General features: G+C 41.8%; 1 long non-coding RNA gene across 4 annotated transcripts in view; it reads left to right on the forward strand.

Annotated features, from left to right (window-relative positions):
* LOC112662414 (uncharacterized) overlaps nt 1-21,461 on the forward strand; it is a 106,604-nt gene that overhangs the window by 2,271 nt on the left and 82,872 nt on the right. For 3 of the 4 annotated variants that reach the window (XR_007401840.1, XR_003138507.3, XR_007401839.1), the window contains exons 2-5: nt 2,956-3,732; nt 5,542-5,708; nt 11,135-11,282; nt 12,233-12,468. This is a non-coding gene — a long non-coding RNA (uncharacterized LOC112662414). The remainder of the gene's footprint in view (nt 1-2,955; nt 3,733-5,541; nt 5,709-11,134; nt 11,283-12,232; nt 12,469-21,461) is intronic. The other variant, XR_007401841.1, reaches the window with a different exon arrangement.

Consider the following 21,461-nt stretch of genomic DNA (forward strand, 5'->3'; position numbering starts at 1 on the left):
CTGATCAAAAAACAAACTTTCCCTTAATGACCTATGCCTCTAATTTGCTCTTTTCACAGCCAAATTTACTATTCCCACTTCTTGTCTCTCCTTAATTCCTCAACCTCCACCTCTACTCAAACTGCCCTGACAGTGAGCCCTCCTCTATTTGACAAATCCAGTGGATTCTCTTCAGGTCCATTTTGCTCAACATCTGCAAAATCTGACCCTGTTTACCTCCCCCCTCTTTTTTTAAGCACACTCTCTTGGCTTCTGGACTACAAGTCTCCTGGTTCTGCCAAGCTCTCAGACTCTTATCTCATCATCACTCCTCCCTGACCACCAGACTGGGTTGGGTGCTCTTCCACCCAGACTGGGTTGGGTGCTCTTCCTTTGGGCTTTAGCCTGACTACCCCTCTGCCACATTTACCACGTTCCATTAAAAGTTTTTTTTTTTTTTTTATGAGCTATCTTCCCAAATAAGTTGTAAACTCCAAAATAAGTTGTAAACTCCAAAAGAGAGCCTATGTCCTATTTGTCTGTATTCCTATCAGGGAGCATGAAGCCAGGCACACTGGAGGTGCTTTTTTGTTTTGGGGGCGGGGGGATTGTATCCCAAACTCAGAGAGATGGCCAGACAGGCTTGTGGACAGAACACATAGAAGGGAAGTTTAATAGGGAGATCTCAACCTGAAGTTCACATGGCATGAGTATGTAGAGCTGTGTTCAAGTCCAGATCACTTGTCTCACTGCAGTGTGCCACTTTCCAACTCCATAGGCTCCTAGAAGGAATATTTCCTAACATACTGGCTGGGCACTCATTTCCAGGGCTGAGCTTGAAGATAGTGGACTTTCAGTACCTAGAGTCAGGCAAGCAGGGACAAACAATGACTGCTGGATGAAAGAACTTTCTGGACCTCCAAAGCTGAGAACATTATACAGCATGACTGACTTTTAACAGTCTGACTGCTTCTGACAGAGGAAATTAAGTCTATGAGTGAAAGGCAGAAGATAGAATATTTGTCAATTCCCTTTGACTTTTTGATTCACTACTCTCATTTTTCTCTCCCATCATTTCTTTTTGGTCTCAAAAAAATGTGCTATGTTTATCTGGCTTGCCTGTGTATATCTAATTTTAGATTGCAAGCTGTGGGGCAGAATAATGTCTTTATATGTGCAGCATCTCACTGTGGATGCCTGAGAATGTCCAATGACATCAACATCATTCAATTAACCTGTACAAAGTAAAAAAAAATAAAATAAAATAAAAGTAAAGTACTCTGTAGAACTTGCTCACTTGAACTTCACCAGAGATTCATAAGTAATTTTCACCTATGTCCAGGATACATTCAGAATATATCCAGAATAATTTATAGTATTCCATGTAATATATGACAAATTAAAGTTGACCAGCCTTATAAGGTCTTTAGATACTATTCAGAGATGTAGTTGAGATGAATAATAAGGAGGTATAGCAGTGCTCTCCCAACTGAAGGGATAAACTTTCTGTAGATCCTTGAAATAGAAAAATATTTTTAAAATGTCTATGATAAGACCCAAACTATATAATGTTTAAGAAGATTAGCCATCTGCTTCTTTGGTTTGCTGGGTTGGTGAGGAGCACGACACCTATTCAGATTTGTAAATTGTTATGCCCATGATCAGAAGGATTTCCTGTGGTAAGAGTCTTGTTCAGATTTTATGTTTTATTCCACATGCATTACATATTTTCCTCATACCAATCAAACAAAGAAATGATTTATAAAAGAGTTTGAGATTGGTGCTGACATTGTGTGTCAGATGAGGCACATGAAGTTAATTGTGAGGAAATGGCTGCCACATAAGTAGATCCAGAAGCAGAGACCCACTTAGAGTCATAAACACAGGCTCAGAAACACAGAAACAATATTGGGAGAAAAAAGGCAATTAATCACTTTGTTATAGGAAAGAATAAGAAACTCAGAGAAATCTAGAATATTTAGGTTTCCTTACAAAGTGCTCTTCTAATGGCATAGCCATCTGTGTTAAGCCAACACTAACAGCAGGGATGCTACTACAACAGAAATACCACTACCTACCTAATAGGATTATGGTGAGACCTGAATAAGGTATTAATTGTAAGTCCATACTACATAATGTACAGTACTACCATTTATTGAGCAACTCCTATTTCTATAAATATAACTATTAGAAAGAGATAGACACATGTAAACAGACATACATAAGTTACAACTGTCATTGTCCTAAACTAATGTGGTGAACAGAAAAATACAACGGCTACATGGAAACAATAAGTATTAGATGAGCAACCAAAAATATTATCTACTTCCTATCCAGGTTGTGGATTATGTGGGGAGGGTCAATGTGAGAACTTTGAAATGGATTATATTCTAGGACCTGAGGCACAAATAACCAAAGTACATAGTTCAGGTATGAAGTATGAGAAAAGTACACTTTAGGAAAATAGAAGAAATTATGTTAATTTAATTTAAATTATGTTAATACTAAGCACTATTATTTATTGACCACTTATATCCCTCCTCACAATAGCCCTATAGGGTATAAAGCTACAGAATTGCCAATGAAGAAACTAAAGCTTAAAGAACAACTTTGATTCAAACACAGGCAGTGCAAGTTCAAAGGGCAAGATCTCTGATCAGGGAATTAATGGTGCCAGTACTTGGAATAATGACAGGAAGGGGCATTGCCAGGTGGAGGAAATAACATCAGGAATGCCATGAGGCAGAATAAGCAAGAGGTGTTGAGGATATGACAACATCAAATGGCTGAAACATGGCCGATAGGGGAGGGTAGAGGCAAGTGAGAGTGTGAGAGAGGGGAGCAGATACAAGGAAAAAGGGATTGGGGCTTAAACGGAAAGGGAGCATAGGATCCAATCTTATCAGAAGGCAATTCTGGTGGGGGAGTAAAGATATTAATTTTTTTTTAAAGATTTCATTTATTTATTTGACACAGAGAGAACACAAACAGGAAGAGCAGCAGAGAGAGGGAGAAGCAGGCTCCCAGCGGGGACTGGATCCCAGGACCCTGGCATCAGGACCCTCAAAGGCAGATGTTTAACTGACTGAGCCACCCAGGCTCCCCAAGATGTTAAGTTTGAAAGAAGACAGACAGAGGATATTCTTCGAAGGGTCCTGCTTTAATCTTCCCTGAAGGAAGTAAAAGAAAACACCTTCTTACTGTCTAACGAAAACGCCACATCAGTTTATTCAGGAAGACAAACTTTCTCCCTGTAGTCAATCTTAGAAAATAATTCATTGTATAGCTCTTTATTTAAAAGACATCAAATTATAGAATTCACTCATTCATTCACTACAAGCCATGTACTCATTCAGGCCTATAGCATGCCCTGCCCAAGGCACTGCATATAAAATATAAATTTATACTGCATATAAAACCAGTAAAGTCTCTGGCTTCATGAAACTTACTTTCTAGAAAACAGGGCAACTGTTTTAGTGATTTTACAAAAACTGCAGGAATAATTTTCATGTGGATGTTTTTCCTTTGTCGACTCTTAATATAGCTAATTATAATCTGGCAAAGGTATTACTGTTGAGAGCTAAATTTGACATTAAGTTTACCAAATATATAGAAACTGAGGGTTGGGTAGCCTTTAGGCAACATATCTCAAATATCAGTGCACTTTTTAAAATAGGTAGATTAAAGTCACTTTCAAATTGAGGTCTCTGGTAGGTGACAAAAGGACAGTATTCTGGGCTGGTGATTACAAAGGTATGTCTATATTTATATTTATACTTTATTCATTCAGTATATATTTACTGAGTAGTATGTTAAGAACCTTGAAACACTGCAGGTATAGAAGTGGGCAAGAGAATCTCTACCTTAAAGAATATGTAATGACATTAATACCATTGACTTCACTTCTGTGTATGGATGCATTTTTAATCTTAGTGAATGGATTGCAAGGTTCTCTAGAAAACTTGAGCATTTGAACTTTCTTAGAGATTTTATAAATATTTTCAACATTCTGCTCTCTAGGATATACCTAGAATAACTTATATCTTGTTATAATAGATAAATTAGAGTTGACTGGCTTCATGAGGTTTTTAAGTCTAAAGTTAAGAGGCCTATTTGATGTGAATCACGAGAGACTAAAGCAACCCCCAATTGAAGACTTATTCTTTCTGGAAATGTACATCTACATCTGAAAGTCTATCTACAGAAAAGTCTATCTGAAAAATGTAGATAGACCAATGGGGTGACAGACATGATGGCCAAAAATTACAATGCAACACAATACTTGGTATACTAGTAGAGTGAGCACAGGGTATTCCAGTTACACAAGGCAGGTGAATTGAACTCAGCTTTGGATGCTTGAGGCTGGAGGTGAGAGGAGCAATCAGGCTGAGTTTCCCTAATTTAATAACAGCCACCATGTAGCAAGCCTACTAACTCAACACGCAGCTCAAAGGAAGAGAAAAGTGAGGCCCAGAGCCCACAGTTAAACCCTATAAGCAATGCATTTGGTGATAGTGCCACTTCCTCTGGGTTAGGCCCTGATAGAGCTCTGTGACAACTCTCCTGAGTCATAACTCACCTACCTGTCCAACTAAATGAAGAAATTCAATTCTAGTTTTGTATTGTTAATCATTAGGCAGCTCCTATAACTATGGTTCACTGGTTTATTTTGCTTTTTCTTCAAGGATACCAATCAGGTGTGAACAGCTTCCTTCTAGAAATCTTTCTTCGGGCTCATTCGTGGGCTGAGCAAGAAAATATACTTAGGCTAACTGGTGAATAACTGCTTATGTCTTCACAAGTGGACTCTGAATGATAGTAGTTACAGAATTATTCATGTAGGTACCTGTCCAGTTGTCTCTGACTTGGAAACCTATAGTAGTAAGTCTGGATTTTAATCAGTTAGATTAAAATCTAACTTGTGACTTCAGGTTTACCACGTGATACCATTTCCTTTCTCTAATAATTTTGGAACATTGTCCATTTCTTTTTATACGAAAACCTATTTTTAAAAGATAACATGAAGATGGCCTACCTGTCATTTAACTATTGCTAAGCTAATTTGCATTTCAAAACAAAAATTCTAGCTTCCCAAGAGGAAAAAGTAAGAAACTGGAGGCCACTGTCTCCAAGAACTCAAAAATGTTAGTTGTCTGCTTGCTCATGGACAAAGACACAAGGACCAAACAATACTCATAAGTATTATCCAAGGAAGCAAAATGAAGTCTTGAGTGGCAGAGTAATTGGTCTGGATGCATTCAAAGAGAAAAGCAAGAAAAAAATTGAACATTATAGAGTAGTTTCACTGTTAGTACTAATATTTATATTACTGTTCAATCCTTTTATCATCAGATAAATGAAATGTGTGATTATGTTAACTTTGTCAAGAATCCAACAGTTTTATTTAAAGTGATAATTGAATGTTTCATTGAATTGTAAAAAAGAGAAATATAATTTATTTGAAGAATTTTTAAAAATTGAAATGGACATATGGTAATGTGAGAACTAAGGTGGAAATACTAATAAAAACTAATAACATATAATAAATTATGTCTTTTCTAGCTCTGTTCAATGAAATGGCCAAGGAATAATACTACTCCACCACATGAGCCTCATGATATGCACTCCTAATGCCTACATTTTTGGGTCTAGTACTATTTTTCACTTGAAGGAAACGCAATATGCCTTAGAAAAATGGCTGATTCATGTCTGGGTCTGGGAAGATACAGGTAAGTCTTGGAATATTTTATTCCGACAGAAAGTAAGAATGCTTAAAAAAATAATGGTGTTGCATAGAAGAACACAGGGACACTCATGGGCTAAATTCTGTCACTCTGAGTATCAAAAGGAAAATGATGACTATGGTTACTTAAAATGTGTTAATTTGTGAAAAGCTGAGTTCATAATGATAGCGAAGATAACAAAAGTTGACAAATTGTACTAAAGAAGTTGAATATAATTGAATCTCATTACTCACTCTTATTGTGCTAGTATTTTTGACTCATTTACTGAATCAATGCAGAATATCAAATTCAGTAAATATTAACTATGTTAGTTTTATTTAATCGAAGTTTACATATACAAAAACAATTCTTAACTCTTACACAATAACTGCTAGTGCTATACTAGTGTAGACTGATGTTTTGTAATGACAAATTATATACCAGTCTGCCTTAGAAATCTAAAGCTGGGAGTTTTGATTGCACCTCTAAGTGCCATTCTAGTGAGTCATCTTGGGGAAATTAGCATTGGAATGTATTGGTATTATTGTACTCCTGAGTCTCTTTGTCTTGATCAGCTAAGTTTTAAGAGTTAGCTCATAGCCCTGATGGTATTTTTGCATAAGTGTATAGCAGTCTGTCTGATAGAACTTTCCATGATGTGGAAATGTTCTCTGTTTTGTCCACATGATAACCATTAGTCACGTGTAGCTAATGGCTACTGAGCACTTGAAATGTAGTTAGTGTGACCAAGGTACTGAATTTGAAATTTGATATTGTTTAAATTAAGTTTAAAGTTAAATAGCCATGTGACTTGTAACTACTGTACTGGAGAGCATAAGTCTAGATTTTAAATATTCTTGTGATTATATAGACTAACTTTAGGTTTACCCAGTGATGCAAACTTTCTCACCAATTCTGGAACATTGCCTGTTTTCTGTAAGATAAGTATCTATATGGAAAAAATGTAGGATTTTAATTTTTTGAATAAGTAATAATACATTCATGTTGGTTAAAACATTTAAAAATATAAAAAAGTGTACAGTAAGAATTCTCCCCCATTCTATTCCCCAGCTACCAGGGTCCCTTCACCATAGGCAAGTCAGTTTCTTATATATCCCAGAGATACTTTATATATACACAAAAAATGATAGCACCCTTTTGTTGTATACAAAGCTTTTTTTCCTTTTAACATATTTTAGGGGTCACTCTGTATCGGTATATCAACAGTCTCCTTTATCCTTATGGCATAGTCTTAACAATGTATTTTAAAAGATCCCAGAAGGTGGCCTGTCTGCTATCTTGACAACTGATCAGATAGCTAGCAGTTAGAATGTGAAGAATCTTAATTTCATAAGACAGGTGAGGATAACAGCAGGTAGAACCTATGGCAGCCCCTACTCAGTGCACCCCACCCATATAGAGAAGGTCCAAATTTGAAAATGCATAGTCCTTCTTTTTAAATTTATATTTTGAGCCAAATCATGCTAAACTTTGTGAGATGACCAAAGATGTTATATTATGATAACATGGCCTATGATTTTTTTAAAAAGTAGTATGATTCCAATTTTAATAACATGTGAGTTTCTTTAGTGGCTTTCCAATGCACATAGAAAAAATCCAAACTTCACATCAAGGCCTGCCAAGCGTTGTGTGATCTGACTCCAGACTTCTTCATCACTAGGCTCCAACCACACAGGCGTCTGAAGAGAGCTAGCCCTTTCCTGCCTCAGGGCCTTTGCATTCACACTTCTCTCAGTCTAACATGCTCTTTTCTGGGCTCTTTCTGTGGCTTTCTACTTCATTCTCCAACCTCAGCTTAAATGTCACTGTCTTCTTGATGTCTTTTCTCAAAAAGCCATCTATAGCAGTCTTTCACTCCCACCCCACATTACTTTCTTCATAGCACTTACTATAATCTATAGTTATTTTATTTGCATATTTAAATCTCTACCATTGGAATGTTAAGATCCCTGAGAACAGGAACTTGAACTCTCTTCATGGATGTATCTCCAGGGCCTAGAATAGTGTGTGGCATACTATTAGTATACAATTAATATCTGCTAAAACAAAATATGTTGAGTGAGCAAATACTGAATACACTTCAAACATAGTGTCCAGAACTTGAGAGCATTTGGACAAATGACATGTCTTTCAAATAGTCCCTTATAATTGAATAAACATGGTAAATTACTCTAAAAGAAATACTATTTTTGTATGTTTTTTATTCCATTAACATCTATCTGTAGTCCTATTTACTTCTTTTGTAAGTCAGAGATGTTTACTATGTTTGACTCACTAAAGCTACTTGCACTGCTATGATATGTCATCTATGAAGCGTTGCTACTTAGGCCATAATGGTATGTGCTCCTCATCTTACAATCTTTTCAAGTCACTACATCAACATGTATTGGTTATTATATCAACATTTATTAGTGTTACCTTGTCATTACTGAAAAATATACCTCTGTACAATGCTTTAAAATATGTAAAAAGTTTTTTATTGATGTCACTTTATTTTTCTTAAAGATTTATTTATTTATTCATGAGAGACACAGAGAGAGAGGCAGAGACACAGGCAAAGGGAGAAGCAGGCTCCTTGCAGGGAGCCAATGCAGGACTCAATCCCGGATCCCAGGATAACCACTGGAGCCAAAGGCAGGTGCTCAACTGCTGAGTCAACCAGGCATCCCGATGTCACTTTATTTGATCTTTACAACTACCTCTACCCTGTAAGATATCCTATGGCCATTTTACTGGTGAGGTTACTGGAACTCAGTAAAGATTAAGTTTTGCTTAAAATAACACAACTGGTAAAACATAGAGCTAGTTAGTGAACTCAACTCTTCCAAGTTCGAATCCTTGGCTTTTTCAGCCACACCACAGCTACTCTAACACTATATTTGATAAAACTTGATAGTTTACAAAGTACTTCCACATAAACTCATTTAATCCTCTGTGGTTGACAAGGCTAGTAAAATTCCTTCCCTGAAGAACTTATATAGTCTCTTTAAGAAAATTATATGCCTGCAAAACTGAAGACATTGTTATGGAATAATATAAAGACATGGAAATTATTATGGAAATGCATACGGATGTCAAGGATATTGTAAATTGTATATAGGTGAGTGGTAACAGGATTTGGAGGGAAAGGAAGAAATCAGATTCATAGTGTGAGAAAACAAGAGGGGTTTGTGCCTCCCATACCGAGGCAATGAGCTATGTATGCAAAGATGTGCATGAAGACATGGTGCTGTGTGGGCAACGTGGAAAGCAAATTAGCTTGATGAAAATAAGAATAAGAAAAAAAATAAGAAACCGTGAAAGCTGAGGACGCTAAGAGGAGCAGTATTCCTAGTCGTTAAAAGGCGTTAGATGTCAAGGAGAACTTGGATTTTATTTGGCAGATATTAAGAAGCTGGCAAATGCTCGTACAAATAAAATATTAGAGGTGAAAACAAAGCTTGATGGCTCTTCTGGCAGCTCTGTGTAGAATGAATTGCAGCAGAGGAAACTGACCCAAGGCCCCACAGTGATCCTGGCGTGGGGTGACAGAGTCAGAGACTGCAGTGGTGACTGGGGAAATGGAAGAAAAGTGGACTTTGTGGAGAAAGGCTCATCAGGACTGAACGATGGATTAGAGAAGCGGAGAAGGAGAGGAAAGAGTGAGCGCCACTATGCGGTTTCCAGCCTGCTGAGCTGCGCTGATGGTGGTGCAATAAACACGTTATTTCTGAAGGGAAGCCTTTTGGCAGAGGCCAAGAGTAGGCAAGGGAGGATAAAGAATGGATGAGCTAACTTTGTGAAACGCAAAGTTGAAGGTGGTGCAAAGATGTTTAACTGAAGGTCTGTCGGCAACCCGAGAAACAAGTCTGGAAAGAAGGTGAGAAGTCAGGATTGTGTTGTGTCATTTTAGCTAACCTCTGGCCCTTTCCCAAACTGCACACTGGCTGCCTACTCATATAGCCTCAAGGGCTCTTTTCTTGGCAACTCACTATTGAGAAGAGTTCACATTTATAGATTGGAATATTTATTTGTGAACTTTCTCCATGGTATCAAAAGGAAAGGAAAGGACTTTAAAAATGAATTAAGACTTTTTACCCTGAGATGATTATTTAGAAGTTACTTTGGTTTTTAAAATTTAATATTCATTACTTTCAAATTCAAAATTTGGGCTTAAGCCTTTACATTAAACATATCCATTTATTATTCAATTTATAAAGCCAGTAAATTGATGTCTGCTTCACTTGGTTAAGCATTTTCAACTGCATTTATTAATTTAATAAGTTGAATATTTTTTCCAAACACATCAATTTTCAGATAGACAAAGCCTCCCAAATTCTTAGGTAATTCTCATAAAACTAATAAACACAAAGCGGTGAGTGGTAAGTCTTCTTAAAAGTTCCAGTATAGTGTATAAACTTTAAAAGGATTTTTAACTTAAAATCAAAAGTCTTAATAATTAGTCAGTTACACACTTTAAATCAGCATTGCAAAGTTAATTTTCAGACACTTTATTAAACATTAAAAAGTATTTCTGTTAAATACTATTAAATATGAAGAGTATTTAAAACACGAAACATTAGGGGCATTTGAAATACCAAATATGTAGATTCTTTGAATACAAAAATATGGGAGGCCTGGGTGGCTCAGTGGTTGAGCATCTGCCTTTGGCTTGGGGCATCATCCGGGGTCCTGGGATTGAGTCCACATTGGGCTTCTGGCGGGGAGCTGCTTCTCCCTCTGCTGATGTCTCTGCCTCTCACTCTGTGTCTCTCACGGGTAGATAAATAAAATCTTAAAAAAAAAAAAAGGCAAAACAAAAGTATAACACCATGAGGTTTGATTTCCTTCATTCTATCTCTATTTAATTCTAAATCTTCCCAGGACTGAGAGATATGTATTCACTAAGAAAACAATTATGTCATCCCAAGCAAATCTAGGAACACCTTCCCAAGAAATGTCTGGGTTTGCCTTCTTAGCTAGGGGGTTTCTGTATGATCAGAGTGTCTCTTGGCTTCTGGGTCTTCAATTCTTGCCTTTTCTCTAGTGGTGCTCAAAAGGCAGGGTTCGACTTTGTCTCTGGGATGGTAGCCAGCCAGATTTCCAGTTCTATGCTTTCTTCTTGCCACCTGCCTAAAAGCTGGTGCCTTCCCTCTCTCAAGATTCCTGTGTACTCAGGGAGCCTCTGGAGGCCCTAATCTCCTGCCTATAGGCCTGGACCAGGCCGGGTCTCCTTGATAGCCCACTGCAGTCCCGAACCTCTTTGATCCTTCATCATCCTGCAGTGGGAAGAAAAAAATACATAGTTAAGATTAAAAGCAGTCAACAAAACATCTTCTAGGAGAAAAAAAAACAAAAATAAAATAAAACATCTCTAGCTAAAGAACTAGACCTAGCACAGCACTTTCTCAGGCCGCTTTGTTTGTCAAAAGGTAGTCCTGAGGGGATGGCAAGAATGAGTTGGGAGTCAAATGGCTTGGCGTGGCTGATGAAGAATAAACTTTTGAGTTCCAGAGAGCAGCCTGAGAGGGAAGAGGAGAAAAATCAGAGCAAATGGGGAGAGAGGAGCTGAGCTCAAGGGTAAGGACAAGGTGGGTGGGGGGACCCTGTGCGGAGGGGCCTGTGAAAACTTCCTGTTGTTGGGAATGGCTGGATCAGTGGAACAGGGAGATGGGATGTTCGCGGGAGTTCGTCCTGCAGTGTTCCCCTCTCTATCAGCACCATCCTGCTGTCCTTGGAAAATGAACCTGAGCTGTGGTTTAGGTCCTACCTGAGGCGGGAGAGACTGAGGGAGGGAAGAGTCGGGCGCCAGGCCCAACTGCCCAGGAATTGAGCCGCTCCAAGCGAGTGAGGTGTTGACTGGAACCAGGGGAGGCAACAGGTTCAAGGGAGACCCGGGCATCAGGGCCAGTCGGAGTGGGAGCCAAGTGGAGGGAGGGCGAGACCTTCACAGGAGGGACGAGGTCAGACAGTTGGGGCGGCGCTGGGCAGGAGGGAGTGAAGGGGGTGGAGAGCGAGGGGCGGTCACGTTGAGAATGAGATGCTGGAGCTTCCTTCAGGGTGAGTCCACAGCCGGGGCTGGAGGTGGCGGTGGAGGTGGCGGTGGCGGTGAGGTGGCGGTGGTGGCGGTGGAGGTGGCGGTGGAGGTGGAGGTGGCGGTGGAGGTGGAGGTGGCGGTGGAGGTGGCGGTGGAGGTGGCGGTGGAGGTGGCGGTGGCGGTGGCGGTGGCGGTGGCGGTGGCGGGTGGCGGTGGCGGTGGAGTGGCGGTGGAGGTGGAGGGTGGCGGTGAGGTGGAGGTGGCGGTGGAGGTGGAGGTGGCGGTGGAGGTGGAGGTGGCGGTGGAGGTGGCGGTGGAGGTAGGAGGGGCGGTGGAGGTGGAGGTGGCGGTGGAGGTGGCGGTGGAGGTGGAGGTGGCGGTGGAGGTGGAGGTGGCGGTGGCGGTGGCGGTGGCGGTGGCGGCGGTGGCCGAGGGCGGTGTGAGCGCTTCTGCCGGCCTGAGCCTCCAGGGGAAAGAGCAGACTGTCCCACAGGACTTCGCTCGGCAGAAGAGCGGGTCGGGAGGGAGAAGGAGCCTCCGGGGAGAACGGAGAGAATCGCTTGAAGGAGAGGAGGTCTTGGCCATTGCTAAACCGCAGAGACCTGGGAATAAGTGAAAGGGTCCTGGCGCGCCTGATCCAGCGTCTGCAGTTCAGTTCGGCCCACGGCCGCGCAGCAAGCACCTTGGTGGGCTGGACCCGCAGCACACGGACCGCCGAGGCTGTCCCAGGTATAAAGCTACTTCCTAGAGTTTGGGAATCCACCCGGAACCGAGCAGATGGGGTGGGGAGTGGCTGCAGGCGAGAGGGCCGCAGGCCCCTATTCTCAAATTCTGAGGGCTTGTCCCGCCCCTTGAATTTGATTTAGCAGGTCAGGGCCGGGCCTGAGAACCCCATTTCTGAGGAGCTCCAGGAGCTGTTGCTGCTGCTGGCTCCGGGACTGCAGTGAGAAGTGCCTGAGGCGATGCTGTGGGGCTGGGAGTGTGAGACCACGGGAGAGCCCCGGCTCCCTCCGCCTTCCTGCTCTATGAGTCTCCAGGTCTGACCATGGGGCTTCCGCAGTTGCTCTCTGGTCTTCTCACCACAACCTTAACCACCCCTTGCAGCTTCTGACTCTTAAGGCAGGGTCTGAAAGGCTGCTGCTTCTGAAGGGGGTAGAGGAGGGGAGCCCTCTTCCACCTGTTCCCAGTCTCCCTGTCCCCTCAGCCTGCCTCCTGTGCCAGGCCCTGGGTCCCTGCTTCTCATAATAACAGAAAAAGGTTCCTAGTTTCTACTTGGCTGCTACAGAGAGGCCTCCCTCGAGTACCTGGAGATAGGGTCGAGTTCTGAAACTCTGAAATCCACCCTTAAAGGATCAACTCGGAAGCTGAAAGGATGGCCTTTGCTAACAGGCCTCTTCAGTAACTTCATTAAAAGATTAATGAGAGAGAGAACACCCAGACCTGGAGGCAGTGGGGTTTGGTCAGTCAGAAAAGTCAAAAGGGATTTACAGGAGCTAGCTGGGACAGAGAGTATCCCGGCTTTGGCCAGGGACACATTAAGGAACAGACTTCTAAAAGTATGGTTTCATTGGCAAGCCCATTCCTGATGTGGCGATAGAGGCCTCACGTTTTTTTAGCCCCATTTTATAAGTTGCTTGATTCATCTACCTGTCGTTGTTCTGACTCTCATTTACCTCCTGGGGTAGTCTCTGCAGGGAAAGAAGACACTGGGTCTCTCACACTCTGGGAAAACAGTCCTTATGAAAGTTCTAGTTCTTACTGTAGGTAATCTGTGGATATTTTGACATTATACATTTTTCAGGAAGTCCATTTGAGTCAGCTGCTAAGAGATGGCTCTGTTCTCAATATGCTGATGAAATCAGGTTTCTGAATCTGCCTTGTTGAATACTCCTACCAGAGCCCAGACTGGGACATTCACTCAGGAGACTGCCTAGTCTTCCCTCCTATTTCCCAGGGCATGTGGTAACAGAGTATGATGATAGGGAGCTGCAACCCACCTGAGGGTCTAGAGGAGGGTACTGGGAGATGATAACATATGAGTTATATCTTAAAAGGCTGAGTAAAGGTTTGTAGATAAACAGAGATGGGCAAAGCATTCCCAGTGTGATCCAGGGAACAGAGAAGAGATTAGCGATGGTGAGTTGTGGGAATAACAAACTTAAGTTGAAGAATGGGTGGAGAAATAGGTAGGGGTTAAATCAAGGACAGTCTTGAATCTCACAGGTAAAAAAAAAAAGGGGAGGGGTCATTTGAGTTCTTTAAGCAAGAGAATGACAGGGCAAATTTGATTTTACCACTCCAGCTCTAGGGTTCAGTATGATTTCAGGAAGGAGTGAATCCAGAGGCTGTTAGGAGGTTATAGTCCAAAAGAAAAGATAGCTATAAATTATTATAGTGCAGAAGAAACATTTCAGAAGCAAATACCAGCAGGATTTCATGTTTGGACACATAGTATCAAAGGAAGCTTCGATTAGGGAGATAGAAGGTGAGGAGGGACACCCAGATTCTGGTTTGGGTGTCCAAGTAGATGGCAGTGCCATGAATTCACATATGAAACGGAGGGGAAAGCATCCCGGGGTTTGTTTTATAGACTCTAAGGGATATGGAATTAAGTAGAATGAAAGTAATAGTTTTGAAAGTGCTGATTTTGAGGTATGTGTGAGATTTCCCAGTGGAGATGTTCAGCATTTGGTTTTATATAGTTTCTAGGTTCTCAAGAGGAAAAGTCAGTGCTAGACTTAAAGATTTGTAAGTTCTCCACATAGATGTGGTAAAGTCTGAGACTGAATGAGCTTGCCCAGGCAAGACAGAGGACAGTGGTCCAAGGAAAAATTTCTAGGCAGCAACTTTTAGTGGGTAGGTAGGCAAAACCCATGAGGTGGACCTAAAGTCCCACCATCAGAAAAGAGAAGCGGAATGGAAGGGCTTCAAGAGCCAAGGGAGCAGTTTCAAGGAGGGGGGCAACTCCCAAGACTTGAAAATATCCATTGGATTCTGCACAAAGGTAGTCTTCGGCAGCCCTGGGAATGATGGTCCATGGGGTGTGGCAGGAGTGAATAAATGGGGAAGAAGAGAAGGCAGAGTCTGGATCATTCTTTCACATGGCTTGCAGAGCTTCTCCATCCTGAGATGCTGGTGTAGACCACAGTCATTTCAGGGGGCCACTTTTTCTTTCTGCCTCCCCTCTTGCCTGGGAGTCACATGATTGAAAGCAAAAACCCTAAAGTAGACAGGCGAACCCCCAAAACTGATATGGGTAGAGGATTCAGGGGTGTTCCTTTCCCCAATGTCACTCCACTTGCCCTACTGCTAACCCTTTGCATCTTTTTGCTTCCCTCCACTTGTGGATGATAGATTCCAGTCTCTCATTTCAGCAGAGATCCCTTCCCATGGCGGAAGCAACAACCCAGGGGGCGCCACAGAAATGATGATAGCTTTCATTGATGCAACCTAGCTGGGGAACAGGAGTGAGACCATGTGTCAACCCTCTGAATCTGTGTGCTTTCCTGAGCCCCTTCCCCTTTAGTTAGTGGCCCTGTTCTGATTTCCTCATACTTGGTCTAGCCCCCCAATATTATTAAATATGAGATTCCTCAATACTCCCAGGGACCCAGGCTTGTTCCTGCTGCACCCCCACTGGACAATGGGGGGCTTTCTGGAAGACAGACTGAGGATGTGACTTCAGACTTCTCTCAAGTACAGTCCTTTGACTTCAGAGTGAAGGGAAGCCCCAAGATGTCCCTCCCTCCTCGATCAAATTTGAACTCAATTAAAATATGTCCAATTCTTCTAAAGGAAGGCTGGTCTTTCATCCAGAATCTCCCTGGGCTCTTAAAAGCAGGGAAGAATGAATAAGAAGTGGGCCCCTTCCCTTCATAGCTCCCCACCCTGCACCAGGTCTCAGCCGGGATCCAGAGTCTTCACCATTTACCACCACCCCAGAAGGAAAAGGGGGTTCTACTTAGCCTCTAGCCTTGAGCAGATTCTGCAAGTTCTGTCCCAGCCCACAGGGTGTGATCTCTTACTCAGGCTCTTTGAGCTTGTTAGAAGAGAAGGCAAAAGAGCAGGAGGTGGTAGAGAACACTAGATTTACTGGTGGACCTTTTGTTTGTTGTATGAAAGATTTGAACAAACCTGAAAGCAAAGGGCCAATGGACTAGAGAGACTCAAGACACAGGGGAGAAAAAGTTAATGACAGAAGTAGGTCCTGGAGGAGAGAAGGGATGGGATCACTCACAGAGGGGCTGGCTCCAAACAGGAAGAGTTAACTCATTCTTGGAGAAACCAGCAATGCTGATGTAACAGAGAATCTGATGGGCCCAAGCACATCTGAATTTTAAATGGATCCTCAGTTCTTTAAGAAACTAGGGAATGCCTCCATGGTGAGAGCCACTCATACATACTACATTTAACCCTTACAACAACCCTATGAGGTAGATATTGTTCTGATTTTACATTGGAGGAAGGAGCCTCAGAGAAGTTAAGCAACATGTCCTAGGACACACAGTTTACAAGCAGACCTGGGCTCTGAATCCAGGCCTGTTTTAGCACATGCTCTTTATATGAATGACCTTATGTTGCCCCCTGGTGCCTTAGAGAAAAGTAGAAGGAGTTGTGTCTATTGGAGAAAGCCCATGTGGGTGGTATTAGGGTACAGTGAATTTTAAAATTTCTGAAATCACCACAGGGGTGTTATCTGAGTAGGTATAAGCTTGTTCTGGAATCTAAATCTAGTTCTGGATCCTGTTCTGGATTCTAATTTGTCTAGAAATTTGTCCAACTGCAGCAAATAGCATAGGCCCACGTAGGGCCTCAAAGAGTCAGGGAAGAGCCTGGTTAGAATTTGAATTAAAAATCCACAAACAGGGGTACCTGGGTGGCTCAGTTGGCTAAGTGTCTGCCTTCTGCTCAGGTCATGATCCTGGGGTCCTGGGATAAAGCCCTGCATCGGGCTCCCTGCTCAGCAAAGAGTCTGCTTTTCTCTGTCTTTCTCCCCTTCTCCACTGCTTGTGCTCTCTCACTTTCTCTCAAATAAATAAATAAACTCTTTTTGTAAAAGTTGGCAAACAATCTCCAGATTTTGTACCTTACATTCATTACAGAGAGTCTTTGTGGTGGTCAAAAATATGGGAAGGGTAAAGAAAATATTTGCAGTCCTGGAAGTTCTTTTTATTTTATTTTATTTTATTTATTCATGAGAGACAGAGAGAAAGAGAGAGGCAGAGACACAAGCAAGCTCCATGCAGGAAGCTTGACATGGGACTCGATCCCAGGACTCCAGGATCACGCCCTAGGCCGAAGGCAGGCACTAAACCACTGAGCCACCGAGGGATCCCCTATAGTCCTGGAGATTCTTAACCAGTAACCATAACTAAATCCCACGAATTAAATGATCATCTCTCAAACTGGTAATAGTGGCTGCATCTAGAAAAAAGGACCTAGGGGATCATCCAGGGGATATTAGTTTATGTACATATTGCATCAAATACATTTAACATTGTATGTCTACATGATGGCAGACTTAGTTATTAAATGCAAAGTTCTCAGGTAACACCACCAAAAGGCAAGACTTTCATCTGCCACAGTTCTCCTTACACACAGTTTCTAGAAGAGCAGTCAGACACCAACAACCTTAAGTGCAACGATCTTGGCGCTGCCGTTCAGAGATGCCCACCTCAGCATTGCTCTGTGGAACAGCAAGGAAAGATGCTCCAGGGAAGAAATCTCAGTTTTCTTTTGGAACCATGAATGTTCCAGGACTGAATGTGGGAAAGGAAAGCAGGTTTATGGGCTCACATGGCTGTTATATAGGCTTGCTGCTGAAGTTAGACCAGAGATCAAGAGATCAAAGGGTCAATGATGCGAATGCAGGAATTTAGTGATAAGTAAAAGAGAGAGTAAGGACACTCCAGGGAAAGGTTTTAAAGAAAGTGTCTGGAAATATTGGAAAAGATAGCTAAAAAGGTATGTTGGAGCCACTTTGTGGGAATTATGTACCTCCTCATATATTCTACCTTTTCCACAAAGCCACTTAGAATTGTCCCAGAAGAAAGAATTTTGCTTTCCTTTGCCTTGATGAGCCTAGACTTGGAATTCCATTAGCTACCCCTCCCCACCTATTAATTTATTCTAAAATATTGCACACCTCCTGTGTGTTGAGCTTTGTTCTAGGTTCTTAGGAATATAGGGGTGAATAAGAAGGATAAGACCATTCTTTGCTTTCTGATGCAAGCAGTTAGAAAATAGAAAATATTAGGTATTACAGAAGATAAAATCAAAACCAGAGTGTTGAGTTAGAATATGCAGACTACTTTAGATTAGGGTGGTTAGCAAAGGCCTCTCTGAGGAGGTATGTTTAAGCAGAGACCTAATTGAGGAGAAGGAAACAGCATTTGAAGGTCTGTGGGATGAGCATTCTAAGGCAAAGGGAACAGCAAATGCAAGCTCTTCCTAAGCTAAGAAACAAGGACAATGGCTTGAGTGAAGTGAGCAAGGGGAGGGAGGCATGGAGGGAAGAGGCTGGAGAGATGGGCTCTGACGAGGGTGAGGAGCATGATTTTACTGTAAGGGCAATAGAGAGCCTCTGAAGGTTCTAGACAGAAGACAGACATGATGCTATTTATGGGTCAATAATTCTCTGGTTATGATGTGGAGAAGAGATTATAGAGGGCAGAGAATGAAATCAGAGACATCAAGAGGTTATTGCAGTATAATTCAGGGGCTAGGCTTGAGTTAGGTGGAGCTAGAGGTAGAAGGGGAGAAATGGTGAGATTCAGGATATGTTTTGGAGACACAGTTAACACAGCTTGCTGATAAATTAGGCACAAGATGTAAAAGAGAAAGGAATCAGGGATCATTTTGAGGTTTAGAACTGGGCAACACGAAATTTCTTTATTTGCTGCTGCTATTATATACCGTAAGAAAACTTAAAAATTTATTATTTTATTTTTTAAAATATTTATTTATTTATTTATTTATTTATTTATTTATTAATGAGAGAGAGAGAGAGAGAGAGAGAGAGAGGCAGAGACACAGGTAGAGGGAGAAGCAGGCTCCATGCCGGGAGCCCAACATGGGACTCAATCCCAGGACTCCAGGATTGCGACCTGGGCCAAAGACAGGCCCTAAACCACTGAGCCACCCAGGGATCCCCGAAAACTTAAAAATTTAAATTATAAAAGCAATATGTATTCATGTACAACACCTAGAATACAAAAAGTAAAATTGAGAAATATAAAATATTTGTGACCCCATAATTCACAATTACTACTAATTTTTTGGTACATTCATTTATTTCTAATCTTTTTATTTTGGAGGAAAACATTTTCCCATGTAATAAAATAATACATATTAATTAGGAAAAATACAGAAAAAATACACATGAAAATTAAAATCACCCAAGTATAACCAGAATTAATATTTTTGTGAATGATAGATACATATGTAGTCAACTTACTTTGAACACTCTTAATATATTGGTTTGTTTTGGGGTTTCTTAAAATTTTTATTTGCTATGAACTTTATCTTGTTATCACCACAATTATTTTTAAAATATTATTTTATTGGTGTGTAGGCACTTATTCTTGATCTCTATGATATTGTCACATGAGCCACACTTTGCTAAAGGTCCCCAGGTTGCTGAATTTTAGGAAGTTTGCCTTCACATTAACCTTCTTCCCCTCCCACTCCTCTTTAGAAATAATTGACTTGAATCTTATACTTGCCCAGAGAAACCTAAGCATTATATGGGGTCTTCTCATCCAAGCCCCCCTGGGTCACCACTCTACCATCACCACCACCCATCCACCCCCATGAAGGAGCAGGGGCCAGCCTGGCACAGCCCTTGGTGGTTACCTGCCTGACATCATTATTTGCAATGCAAAAGAAGACATATGTGGATATGTTGCAGATGAATCGTTGCATGAGCTCTCAAGTATAACCTTTTTTCCAGGAATGAGTTCCATCCAAGTGATGAGTTTTAAAGCACATGCCCTCCCAATATTCCTGGAACCATCTGCTAACAGCACAGGCAGGGTCTTGGCCACTCACCATGGAAAGCCACTTGGAAGACCCCACCTCATAGGCCAGGCCCCTCCTGGAAAGGGATGTGGGGGTTTTCCTCCAGTCTCCAGCGTGGTTCTGAACTGCCCTCCCATCAACCCCACTCCTGACCTCATCTTCCTCCATCAGTCTCCCCACCTTCAAACAGACATGAGATAAGGCTGATTGATATTACTTGCTCATTTCAGGGAGGTAGATAAGAAAGCCCAGCGCTACCTGGAGAGAGATACTTGGTGCCTGCTTCATGATTAATCGACTGATTGATTGATGAAAGATACGTTCTTTTCATTTACATCATTATAATTACGTTCTTACCATAGGTGAAGAGTGCTGTGGTTGTTAGCCAGAAGAGAATTTGATTTATTTTTAAACTACAGATGAATCTGAGTTTTTATAATCATCAGAGCCTGAGCAACTGCCACAGCAAACATGCTTCAGCTGCATGAGTCTGAACTGCTGCAGAGTAGAAAGCTGACGGATAATAATACTTTATATTTGCACCATATGATATGTTGCCATGCACTCTCTCTCCCAAATTATCACATTTGCTCATGACAACAACTTGTTGAGACAGGCAGAGATGATATTTTTATTTCCAATTTATGGGCTTAATTCATCAAACATTTATTGATCCCTTTTTATATACCGGGTCCAATGCAGGGCACTGATGCTACTGAGGGAAGGATTATATAGTTTCTACCCTCAAATTGCTCACAGTCTAGTGGGAGCCACAGAGATAGCAGCTAACTAAAGTATGATGTGGGGAGGAGTGTGCAAATGGCATGAAGCAAAATGTTATTGGCACCCAGAGGGAAGAGTAGGGAGGGCAAGGAGAAATAAATGTCACTTAGTACCACTAAGGGCCAGGTCCTGGGCTAGGGTTTTGATAGTCAGGTGTAGTCCATAGACTACTCACACTTAGGTTACCTGGGAGTTTGGTAGAAATTGAGAATCTCAGGCCCCACCTTAGACCCACCGGTTCAGAATCTGCATTTTCACAAGACATTTGAGACATCTCTATGCCCATTAAAGGTTGAGGTGGGGCCTGAGATTCTGTAGGCTAGGTGATTTACAGATTTTATTTCATTCACCACCTAGCAAAATAGATATTATTAGCTCCATATTATAGATAGGAGATGGAGTTACATAATTCTGTCCATGTTGCACTGCTATGTCATGGAGCTGGAATTTGAACTCAGGCCTCAAGGACTCCAGGCTGCATTCACTACTCTGTACTGTTTGTTACTCTCTAGGAGTCTCAGAGAGGCTCCACAGAGGAGGTGATGTCTGTGCTAAACTTAGGAGGACCTCTTCAGGAGGAGGGAGGCATTCCAGTCAAAATACCACTTGAACGAATGCTTGGTATAATGCCAGAACAGGACCTGTTGCCAAGTAAGGTGAGCAAAGATGATTGGAATCAAATTCTAAAGGGCCTTGAATGCTACCCTAAGGAACCTGAATGCATCCTGTGAGCAGATTTGGCGGCCTGCTGTGAATTGTGATTATGGGCAGGTTGCCTGTGTCAGGAGCACAGCTCTACCACTTGCCAGCAGGTTGCAGGCTGAGTTCTCTGGAAGCAGACACCTAGACAGAATCTGGAACACAAGATGGAATCAATGTCTATGAGGGGAAGAGGGAAGAAGCAGAGCTGGCCAGAGGAA

The sequence above is a fragment of the Canis lupus genome, chromosome 13 (assembly GCF_003254725.2).
Source record: "Canis lupus dingo isolate Sandy chromosome 13, ASM325472v2, whole genome shotgun sequence".
NCBI lineage: Eukaryota > Metazoa > Chordata > Mammalia > Carnivora > Canidae > Canis > Canis lupus.